Below are 9,570 nucleotides of genomic sequence, written 5' to 3'. Positions count from 1 at the left end.
AGGACCCTGGGATCATGACCTGAGCCGAAGGCAGACGCTGAACGACTGAGCTACCCAGGCGCCCAAGAAAGTAGTTTAAAAAACTAAGAACTACTCGTTTTTATTTTCAAAAAAGATACCTTCACAGTCCTATTTCCCAACTCTCACTTTACATCCCGTGACCTGCTGAAAGTCATGGGCAGTTGGATCCAGTTAAAGAATAGAACAGTCACCTTATTAACAAAAAAGGAGGGAAAGACATTTTCTAAACACCTACAAGTGTAAGACCTGCATGTAGGGCGCGTTAATGATCACGGAATTCCCACAGCAAAGCTTTGAGACAATCTCGAGTGATTTACTCGTTAGGAACACTTCCAAACAATGGGCCATAGATCAAAAATTAGGAATGTTACACAATAAGCCACATTTTCCCAGAGCATTTATTTGTGTTTCTGTGGAAGATCTAGAGGTTAACCTTACTAAGACTTCTCATTCTCTCTTTCAGCCCTTGATAGATAAGCAAACTCAAAAGAAATAGGGACGTCAGTCTCCAGGTTGCGCCACAGATGCTGTGACACCGATCTCCCGGTGTATTTCCCTAGTCCCGCCACACGGGTCCCTGACATTACTTTATAACAGCTAGCACTTTTCCTGAATGATTGTGACATACTAAGTATTGTTCTGACTCCTGTTTGACATTTAATTCTTGATCACTAAACAGTGAACTGGTTTCTGACTTGGCTGATCTCACTCCTTGGTCTTTGTCCTGTTTTAACTTGCAAAAACAGCTCCACACCTTTCCCTATCAAAGGGCACTTCGTGACTGCATTTCTCATTAGATCAGAGTCAGACTTCTTGGTCTGTAGGGTCCTTTACAAGGTGATCTTAACCTTCTAAAAAGTGGCTACTCTTTCGTGAATCAAACTCGTTTCTCTACTACGCACTTATGCCCTGTGCGTCAACCTGTACATCCAATGTCCTCTCACCTTGCTGAGCTCCCACACCCATCACCCAAATCCATGGTAGCTTTAGGAACAGTGTCTCCTCTTTCTGAAGATTATGGCACTCACTGCCTTTTGTAGTTTGGTAGTTGATTATATTCAATTCGGTTCTTTTTTAAACACACTGTCTCGTTTCCTGTTTGTATGTCTTGGCTTCGCAGTAAATCAAGGTGCGGCAGCCTGCATGCGATTTCTCTCTGTCTGACATAGTGCCTAGCACCGTGCTAAGCACCTTGTAGTGCTGAGTGTGTTTTCCATGTGGCGTGTGCTCACTGAAATTGGTCCACGCTTTTCCTTCTCTAAGAACAAAGAAGATGCACAAAGGCAATTAATGTAACATTGTATATTTCTTAAAGGTTTAGATTTAGAATAGCAACAAGTGAAGGTAAACACACACACACACACACACACACACACGCACACACACACTCCCTAGCCCGTCATCAACGTAGAAACATCAGAAGCTGCCTGTGTGATTAGATCACCCTTCAGAGGTGGGCAGGGGAGCGATTATGCAGGACATGTGACACTTGCAGGATCTAACTTCAGCTGAGCAGAGGAAAGAGGCAGAGATGAAAACACACTTAAAAAGAGACCGCACAGAAGGAGGGTATGGAACAGAGATCAGACGTGATCACTAAGCCTGGCCGTAAATAGAGCTGATACAGGACTGCAGTGTTAGCAGGCACACCAGCGGAAGGCCACAGGACCCCTTGTCACGGGATCTCTCTTCTGGGTGATAGAGATTATGTCCCAGTTTTGTTATCTTCCATTTATTTTTAATCATGTACTTGTAATTCACTTTTTAAAAAATCTATCATGATCCCTATAGCCACTTAAAAAAAAAATAAGGTATGCATTTAATGTGGCATATTGGTATTTTTTGTGGCCTTAATTCCAGGACATATGTTTTAGGAGTTCCAGGCTCCTCTGTAGCCATCCTGCAGGCAGGCCTCTGAACACAGGATGGACTGAGTTAGGGGAGAGCCCAGGGGCAAGTTCAGCATCTCTGGAGCAGTTGGTAAACAGTTGTCATTCTCACTTAAAGCAGACCTGAAGTTGAATGACAACTGTTGTAGTATTGTTAAAATCCCTTCTAGTCTTGTACTGTATTTCACCATTATCTGTTATTTGGGCTTCCAGCATTTTCCTCGTTAATGTGAATTACAGACCCACAAACATCAAGCAGACTAAACTTGGTGAAGATGGGCACAGTTCTTCTCATCTCTCCTCATTGGCTTGGGCACACAGCTGGAATTCAGTAAATACCAAATGAGCAAAAAATATCCCTTGGGTATAGCAAATACTCCAATATATGATGATATCGATGGAAAATATATATCAGTACATTGCATTCCAGAGACACTATCTGTGAGAGCAGAGGCCCCCAGAACTTTCAGGAGCCTCTGTATCCGTGTGTCCTCTCAAAAGCTTGTAAAGGCTGCAGCGTGCACTCCGAAGTTAAGCTAGGTAGTGAAGTTAGGATGAGTACGAAGGTCATAGCCACGTGCAAGTGATGTTTTCATGCCCGAAACACAGAAAGTGTTTCTGTTGAAACGAAGTGACATACTTCATTAACTAGAATACCAGGTAGTTGGGATAGATGGCTAATGATGTTTTATACTTTTTTAAAGAAAATGCAGGCTTGGGCGCCTGGGTGGCTCAGTGGGTTAAGCCTCTGCCTTCGGCTCAGGTCATGATCTCGGGGTCCTGGAATCGAGTCCTGCATGGGGCTCTCTGCTCAGCAGGGAGCCTGCTTCCCTCTATCTCTCTCTCTGCCTGCCTCTCTGCCTACTTGTGATCTCTGTCTGTCAAATAAATAAATAAAATCTTTTAAAAAAAAAGAAAGAAAGAAAATGCAGGCTGTCTTGAGGGGTGATTTAAGCAACTCCTACACTCTTGAAGAATTGTAGGTTCTCGGCAGTCTTCCTGCAGATCTTAATAGAACTGTCCTGTGAAGGCTAGTTTTGCTCAGTTTGACCTCGTATTTGCTGTATGTATTTTGCATACCTTAATTACTTGTCTTCCATTTTCTAAGGCCGAGCTAATCTAAAATATAAACCGTTTGCATTCTAATATATAATTTGTTTCCCTTATTAGAATAATTGTTGCTTAGAGCCTAAAATGTAAGAAAATATATTCATGAGTAACTCATTGCCCTTTAATTTTTATTTATTATGAGGAGAACTGGAGTAGAAAGGCCGAGGGCAAGTCTGATGAGGAAGAGTTCATACGAAGGTCACTTTGGCAAAGTGTGTTCTTATCGCCTACTGAGCTTTGGGAAAATGCAAAGGAGGAATGATCCTGACGCGCGAGAAAAGCACACCCTCATCACGTAGCACAGAAAATAGCCCTCCTGTTTTTTTTCTTTTCTTAATTTACTTTCCTCAGAACTAAAGAGCCCCCGGCGCCGTGTCGAACCCCCTCCTCCCGAACCCCTCCGTCCTCGGGCGGCGTCCGTCTGTCAGGCCCGCGTTCCCCCTTCCTTGATCCTCCGCCCGCCCTTTCATTCTGTTGTCGCCGTTCACAATCACAGATCTACAGAAGAAGTTGAAGGTACAGTGGAAGAATTTTTAATGAAACATTTGCAAGTTCATCTCCAAGCTGATGCCCCCTGATCTCTGAATATTTTCATGTGTTTTTGCTGAGCAGGTTCTCCTGCGCACATCCTCATAACGCAAACATTAAAACCAGGAAATCAACAAAGTGGATTACCGGAGCCTCAGATCCCACGTATCCCAGCATCATTTACGGACAAAGCATCTTATGAATATAGGTGCAAAATAAAATACTAGCAAACTGGATCTAGCAAAATATGAGAGAATTATGGATCACAACCAAGTGAACTTTGTCACAAGAATGCAAGGTTAGTTTAAAATCTGAATTAAACCATTTAAACCATTCAGTTTAAAATCTGAATTAAGCCACCTGGGTGGCTCAGTTGGTTAAGTGTCTGCCTTCGGTTCAGATCATGATCCCAGAGTCCTGGGCTCAAGCCCTGCGTCAAGCTCCCTGCTCACTGGGAAGCCTGCTTCTCCCTTTCTGCCTGCCACTGTGCCTGCTTGTGCTTTCTCTCTGCCAAATAAATCAATAAAATCCTTAAAAAAAAAAAATCTGAATTAATGTAATACACTACACACACACACACACATATATATTAGTCTGCTTGGGCTGCCATAACAGAATGCAGACTTGTGGTTTAAACAACAGAGATGTACTTTCTCACAGGCTAGAGGTTCATGATCAAGAAGCCAGTAAATTTGGTTTCTGGTAAGAGCTGTCTTACTGGCTTGTAGATGGCCTCCGTCTTGATGTGTCTCCATGTGGCCTTTCTTCTATGAGTATATGGAGAGAGATCTCTTCCTCTTCTTTCTTATGAGGACACCAGTTATCAAGATAGAGTACCATGATTACGACCTTATTTATTTTATTCCTTTAAGGATTTTTTTTTTTTTCCTCATAAGAGGGAGAGTGTTGGGAAGGGCCAGAGGGAGAGGGAGAGAGAGAATCTTAAGCAGGCTCCATGCCCTGCACAGAGCCCGACACAGGGCTTAACCTTACAACCCTGAGATTATGACCCGAGCTGAAATCAGGAGTCGGACACTTAACCCACTGGGCCACCGAGGTTCTCCATTAGCTTTATCCTTTTAAAGGCCATGTCTCCAAATACAGTCACACTGGGGGTCAGGGGTTCAATGTAGGTATTTCTGGAGGACACAGTTTAGTCCATAAAGCTATAGGAACAGAAGAAAGCATTTGACAATATTCAACACACCATCTTGATGAGAATCACTCAACAAACTAGGAATAGAAGGAAGCCTACGCCCGTAGTGAGCATTTACAAAATACTTGTGGTTAGCATCATACTTAAAGGTAAAAGACTGAAAGCCTTCCTCCTTAAGATCAGGAACAAAACAAGGGTATATATTCATGCCACTTCTATTCAACATTATACCAGAGGTTTTATGCAGACGAATTAGGTAAGAAAATAAAATAAAAATCCGGCAGGTCGAAAAGGAAGAAGTGAAACTATTGATGAAATGATTTCTATGTAGAAAATCCTAAGGAATCCAACAAAAATCAGAACTAATAAATGAGTTTAGCAAGGTTCCAGGATTCAAGATCAAGTGGAAAAATCAATTTTATATCAATGCACTATTAATAAATAATCCAAATAAGATAGTGTTTTGGGTTGGATTGTGTATTTCCCCCAAAACTGATTTTTGACACAAGTACCAAGATTCTTGAGAGGACAATCATTTTAACAAATGGATGTATAGACTGGATATCCACATGCAGATGAATAATTTGGATTCCTACACACACCATATAGTAACTCAAAATGGAAAAAATCTAGAGGAAAACATAGCCATAATCTTTGTGACCTTGGATTAGGTAATGGTTTCTCAGGGATGACATCAAAACACAAGTAGCAAAAGAAAAAAAGAAAAAAAACAAACAAACAGAGAAATTGAGTTTGATAAAAAAAGTTTTGTTTTTTTTTTAACTGTGCTTCAAGGAACATTATCAAGAAAATGAAAAAAAACAACACGCATATTGATAGTGATAGAAAATATGTAGACATCACAAATCTGATAAGGGACTTGTCTCTAGCATATGCAATGATATAAAAAAATATATAAAGACAATCTCATTTTAAAATGGACAAAAGATGAGAAAACGTTCTCTGAAGAAGAATACAGGTGGCCAATAAGCACATTAAAAGATGTTGAGTGTCATTAGGGGTGAGGGAGATGTGAATCAAAACAACGATAGGACAGTACTTCACACCCACTGGGATGGACATAATCAAAGATGGTGACAGCAAGTGTCTGCAAGAATGTGGAGAAACTGGGCGCCTGGGTGGCTCAGTGGGTTGGGCCGCTGCCTTCGGCTCAGGTCATGATCTCGGGGTCCTGGGATCGAGTCCCGCATCGGGCTCTCTGCTCGGCGGGAGCCTGCTTCCTCCTGTCTCTCTCTCTCTCTGCCTGCCTCTCTGCCTGCTCGTGATCTCTCTCTGTCAAATAAATGAATAAAATCTTTAAAAAAAAAAAAAAAGAATGTGGAGAAACTGTGGACACTCACATTGCTTGTGGGAATGTAAAATGGAGGAGACACTTTGGAAACCAGTGTAGCAGTTTACATAATGTTAAAGAGGGAGTTAACCTATGACCCAGGGTTTCCATCCTGGGATATATCTGAGAGGATTGAAAATACGTGTTCACACAAAAACTTGATTGTACGTGATTGTTCACTGAAGCATTATTCATAATAGCAAAAAAAGGGGAACCTGTCCAAATATCCATTAAGTGATAATTAAATTAAAAAAATGTGATGTATCCCTACAGTGAAATTACCGTTATGCTACAATAAAAAGGAAGTACTTTTAGATGTTACGACATGAAGGAACCTTGAAAACATGCAAAGTGAAAGAATTGAGTCACAGGAGATGATGTACTGTTAACAATACAGGTTTAAACTGTTTAAACTGTTTAAATGAACATGGATTTTTTAAAAATGTAAACACAGTATAATACTGTATATGTATTTTCTCTAAGGATTTTCTTCCTCTAGTTTTATTGTAAGAATATAGTATATAATAAGATAACCTACAAAATATATATTAATTGACGGTTATCTTTTGGTCAACAGTAAGCTATTGGTAGTTACGTTTTGGGGGAGTCAAAAGTTATACATGAATGTTCAACTCGGTGGCGGGTCAGCAGGCCTAATCCCCTTGTTGACGGTTCAACCGTACTCTGTGTTTCCAGTCATTAGCAGTGTCCAACGAGGCAGCTCGGTTGAGTCGAGAAGGAGACTAATGTCTGTCCAAAAGGGGGTACTGAGGGGAATTAAAGAGTTTCTTCTGGGGGTAGTGGAAATATTCTAAAATAGGTTATTATCTATCTGTATCTGAACTATACAAAAATGCTGCAAATCTTTGAATTGCACCTTTAAATGGGTGAGTAGTGGTGCATGTTAATTATTTTAGTAAAGCTGTTACAGTGGGTGAGACCATTTAGGAATAGTCTAAGTAGAAGGCGTTCGGTTCAAAGGATAGTGTTGGCTCTGGAGAGAACTGGATGGATTCAAGATACCCTCGGGAGGAAGCTGATGGAGGGAGTGTGGAAGAACAGAGCCGATAGTTCTTTAGCACCTGGATGACTAGGAGAGCGCAGGAAAGTTTTGACAGAAATATCAGGAGGTCACGTTAACTTTATAATGAGTATGAAGTGCCTATAAAACAAAATAACGAGTATTTTTCATTCTTTTCACTGCCCAGCACCCATCCTGTGCTTTGGTCGTTCTATCTGACCTGTCAGAGCTGGTCTCCCCGTGTGGGACGCTCCTCTCACAGCAAAGATGCAGGTTCTGTACGTGACCCAGACTTGGTCGACCACACACACTTGCTCAGGCTTGGAGGTGGAGAGCGGTGACGTGGAAGAGGAAGGCCATGGGCAGCCCACACTAATGCAGGCCTGTGCGGAGAGCAGCCAGGTGCGGATTTCTGAGCCTCCTGCCCTTGTGGGCGATCCGACGGGGCAGCGTGCCGAAGGATCTGGGCCGGGGGCCACAGCAGTGGTATCTTTATGGGCCATTTCTGTATCGTGACGGGGAGAGGATATACGGGTATTGAGTCCCCAAGCATACTTCTCTAGTTCTTTACAAAGATTCTGGAAGTTACCCCGAGTCTGTTCAGTGAAGTTCTTTTCTATTTAATTAGCTAGAGATGGTTTTTGTCACTTGCTGCTAAGAGCAACCTGAGGCATAGGATACCTGACAGGGCACGGAGGTTTGGGGAAGAGCTCTGAAGATGGGCCCCGGGGCAGCCACCCGCGCTTCCCTCATGGATGGACCGGGCAGGCAATGTGAGTGCACTGAATGCGATGGAAGAAGCAGAGAAAGTGGTCACTCCAGGGTGTGTGGTTCTGGTGCCATAAAGAGAGAGAGAATGTTGAGGGCAAGAGTCTGAAAGGGAAGGAGGAACCTAGGACCTAGCCTGAGGAACCTGAACATTTAAAGGCTAGGAGGACAGAAGATAGCCCTAGAAGAGAAAGAGAGGGAGATGCTTTATTGGGGTCTTTGCAGAGCAGCCAGCACTTGACAGTTTAGAACAAGGTTTGTTCAAATGGGAATGAATGAATGAATGAGTGAGCTTCACGCCCAGCTTGAGAGCTGCGGAGGTTGCTGAGCACTGATTGCTGATGCAAATACACACGGGTTATAAAAGTATATAGCATGGTGGTGAAAAAGATCAGCCAATCGGTGTCGCAGCAACGAACAGCTCCTTTTATGACAGTGCAGAGTCCACAGGAACCCAAGAAGGGGAGGAGATTCTCAGCCCCGTCTTGCTGACTCCGTGTGTCACAAGAAGCCGAGCAGCACCTCTGAAATACTTTGGCTAAAAGTCTTCCCTGAAAACACACACTCCAACTCCGTGTACTGTGTGTCCAGTAAGATTTATTCATGAATTTAGGTCATTATTAACAACCTTCATGACTACTGGACTGCCACACCTTTATTTAATTAATAATGCCAGCTCCTTTATGGTGACCATAAAAATGATGTCCAAGTTAATTCGTATGTTTTCTTTTTCTCCTTAGCTGGACACATAGGGGGTAGAGAAACAAGCATATTCAGATAAAGTGTAAGAAAGAGAGATGGTGGCATTTATGTTTGGACTTTCCGGTACCTTGAAATTTTTTTATTTGGAAGTATAACCAGTCATTTGAAGCTCACCCGATCAAGGAACTTTCTGCTCCAGTACTGACTGTCTCCTACTGCAGTCCGAGAGAGAGGGGAGCGCACTCATTCGCTGCTTCTCTGTATTTCGGTACCATTCTTATTGACTCTTGGAGTTTGGAAATCTTTTAGTGCAAATCCTTGAAATTTATTTTTTTCGAAAATTTTTGGCGGTTCTAATTCATTTACATTTTCCTAAACATATTGAAATCAGCACGTTACTTTCTAACAAGAAAAAGCCTGCAAGCTGATGAACTTATCAATTTGAGCCACATTAATATCCCGGCAGTATTCATCTTTAGGCTTTAAGTTCTCTCAGCATCCTTTTTAAGTTTATAATTTATCAGGGCACCTGGGTGGCACCTGCCCTCAGCTCAGGTCATGATCCTGGGGTCCTGGGATCGAATCCCACATTGGGCTCCTTGCTCAGGGAGTGTCTGGTTCTCCTTCTGCCTGCTGCTCCCCCTGCTTGTGCTCTCTGACAAATAAATAAATAAGATCTTTAAAAAAATTATAATTTATCTTCAAATAATACTTTGTGGTGTTTCCATCTCTTGCCTTTGTGCTATTTTTGTCATGTATTTTCCCTTTATAGAGCTTACACATTTTATAATTATTAGTCATCAGTTAATTATCTTCTTTCAGTGGCAAAAATCACTTAATAGAATTTACAATCTTAATCATTTTTAAGTGAGCAGTGAGTAGGGATAGGTACATGTGCCTTGTGCATGGCCCTCGAGAACATTTTTATCCTCCAGACCTGGAACTCTGTACCCAATGAACGACTCTCTCTTCCCCTTCCTCCAGCCCCTGACAATTGTCATTCTCATTTTGGTTCCTATCAGTT

This window comes from Mustela lutreola, chromosome 13 (assembly GCF_030435805.1).
Source record: "Mustela lutreola isolate mMusLut2 chromosome 13, mMusLut2.pri, whole genome shotgun sequence".
NCBI classification, from domain to species: Eukaryota; Metazoa; Chordata; class Mammalia; order Carnivora; family Mustelidae; genus Mustela; species Mustela lutreola.
Note: the sequence above shows the minus strand (reverse complement) of the source record.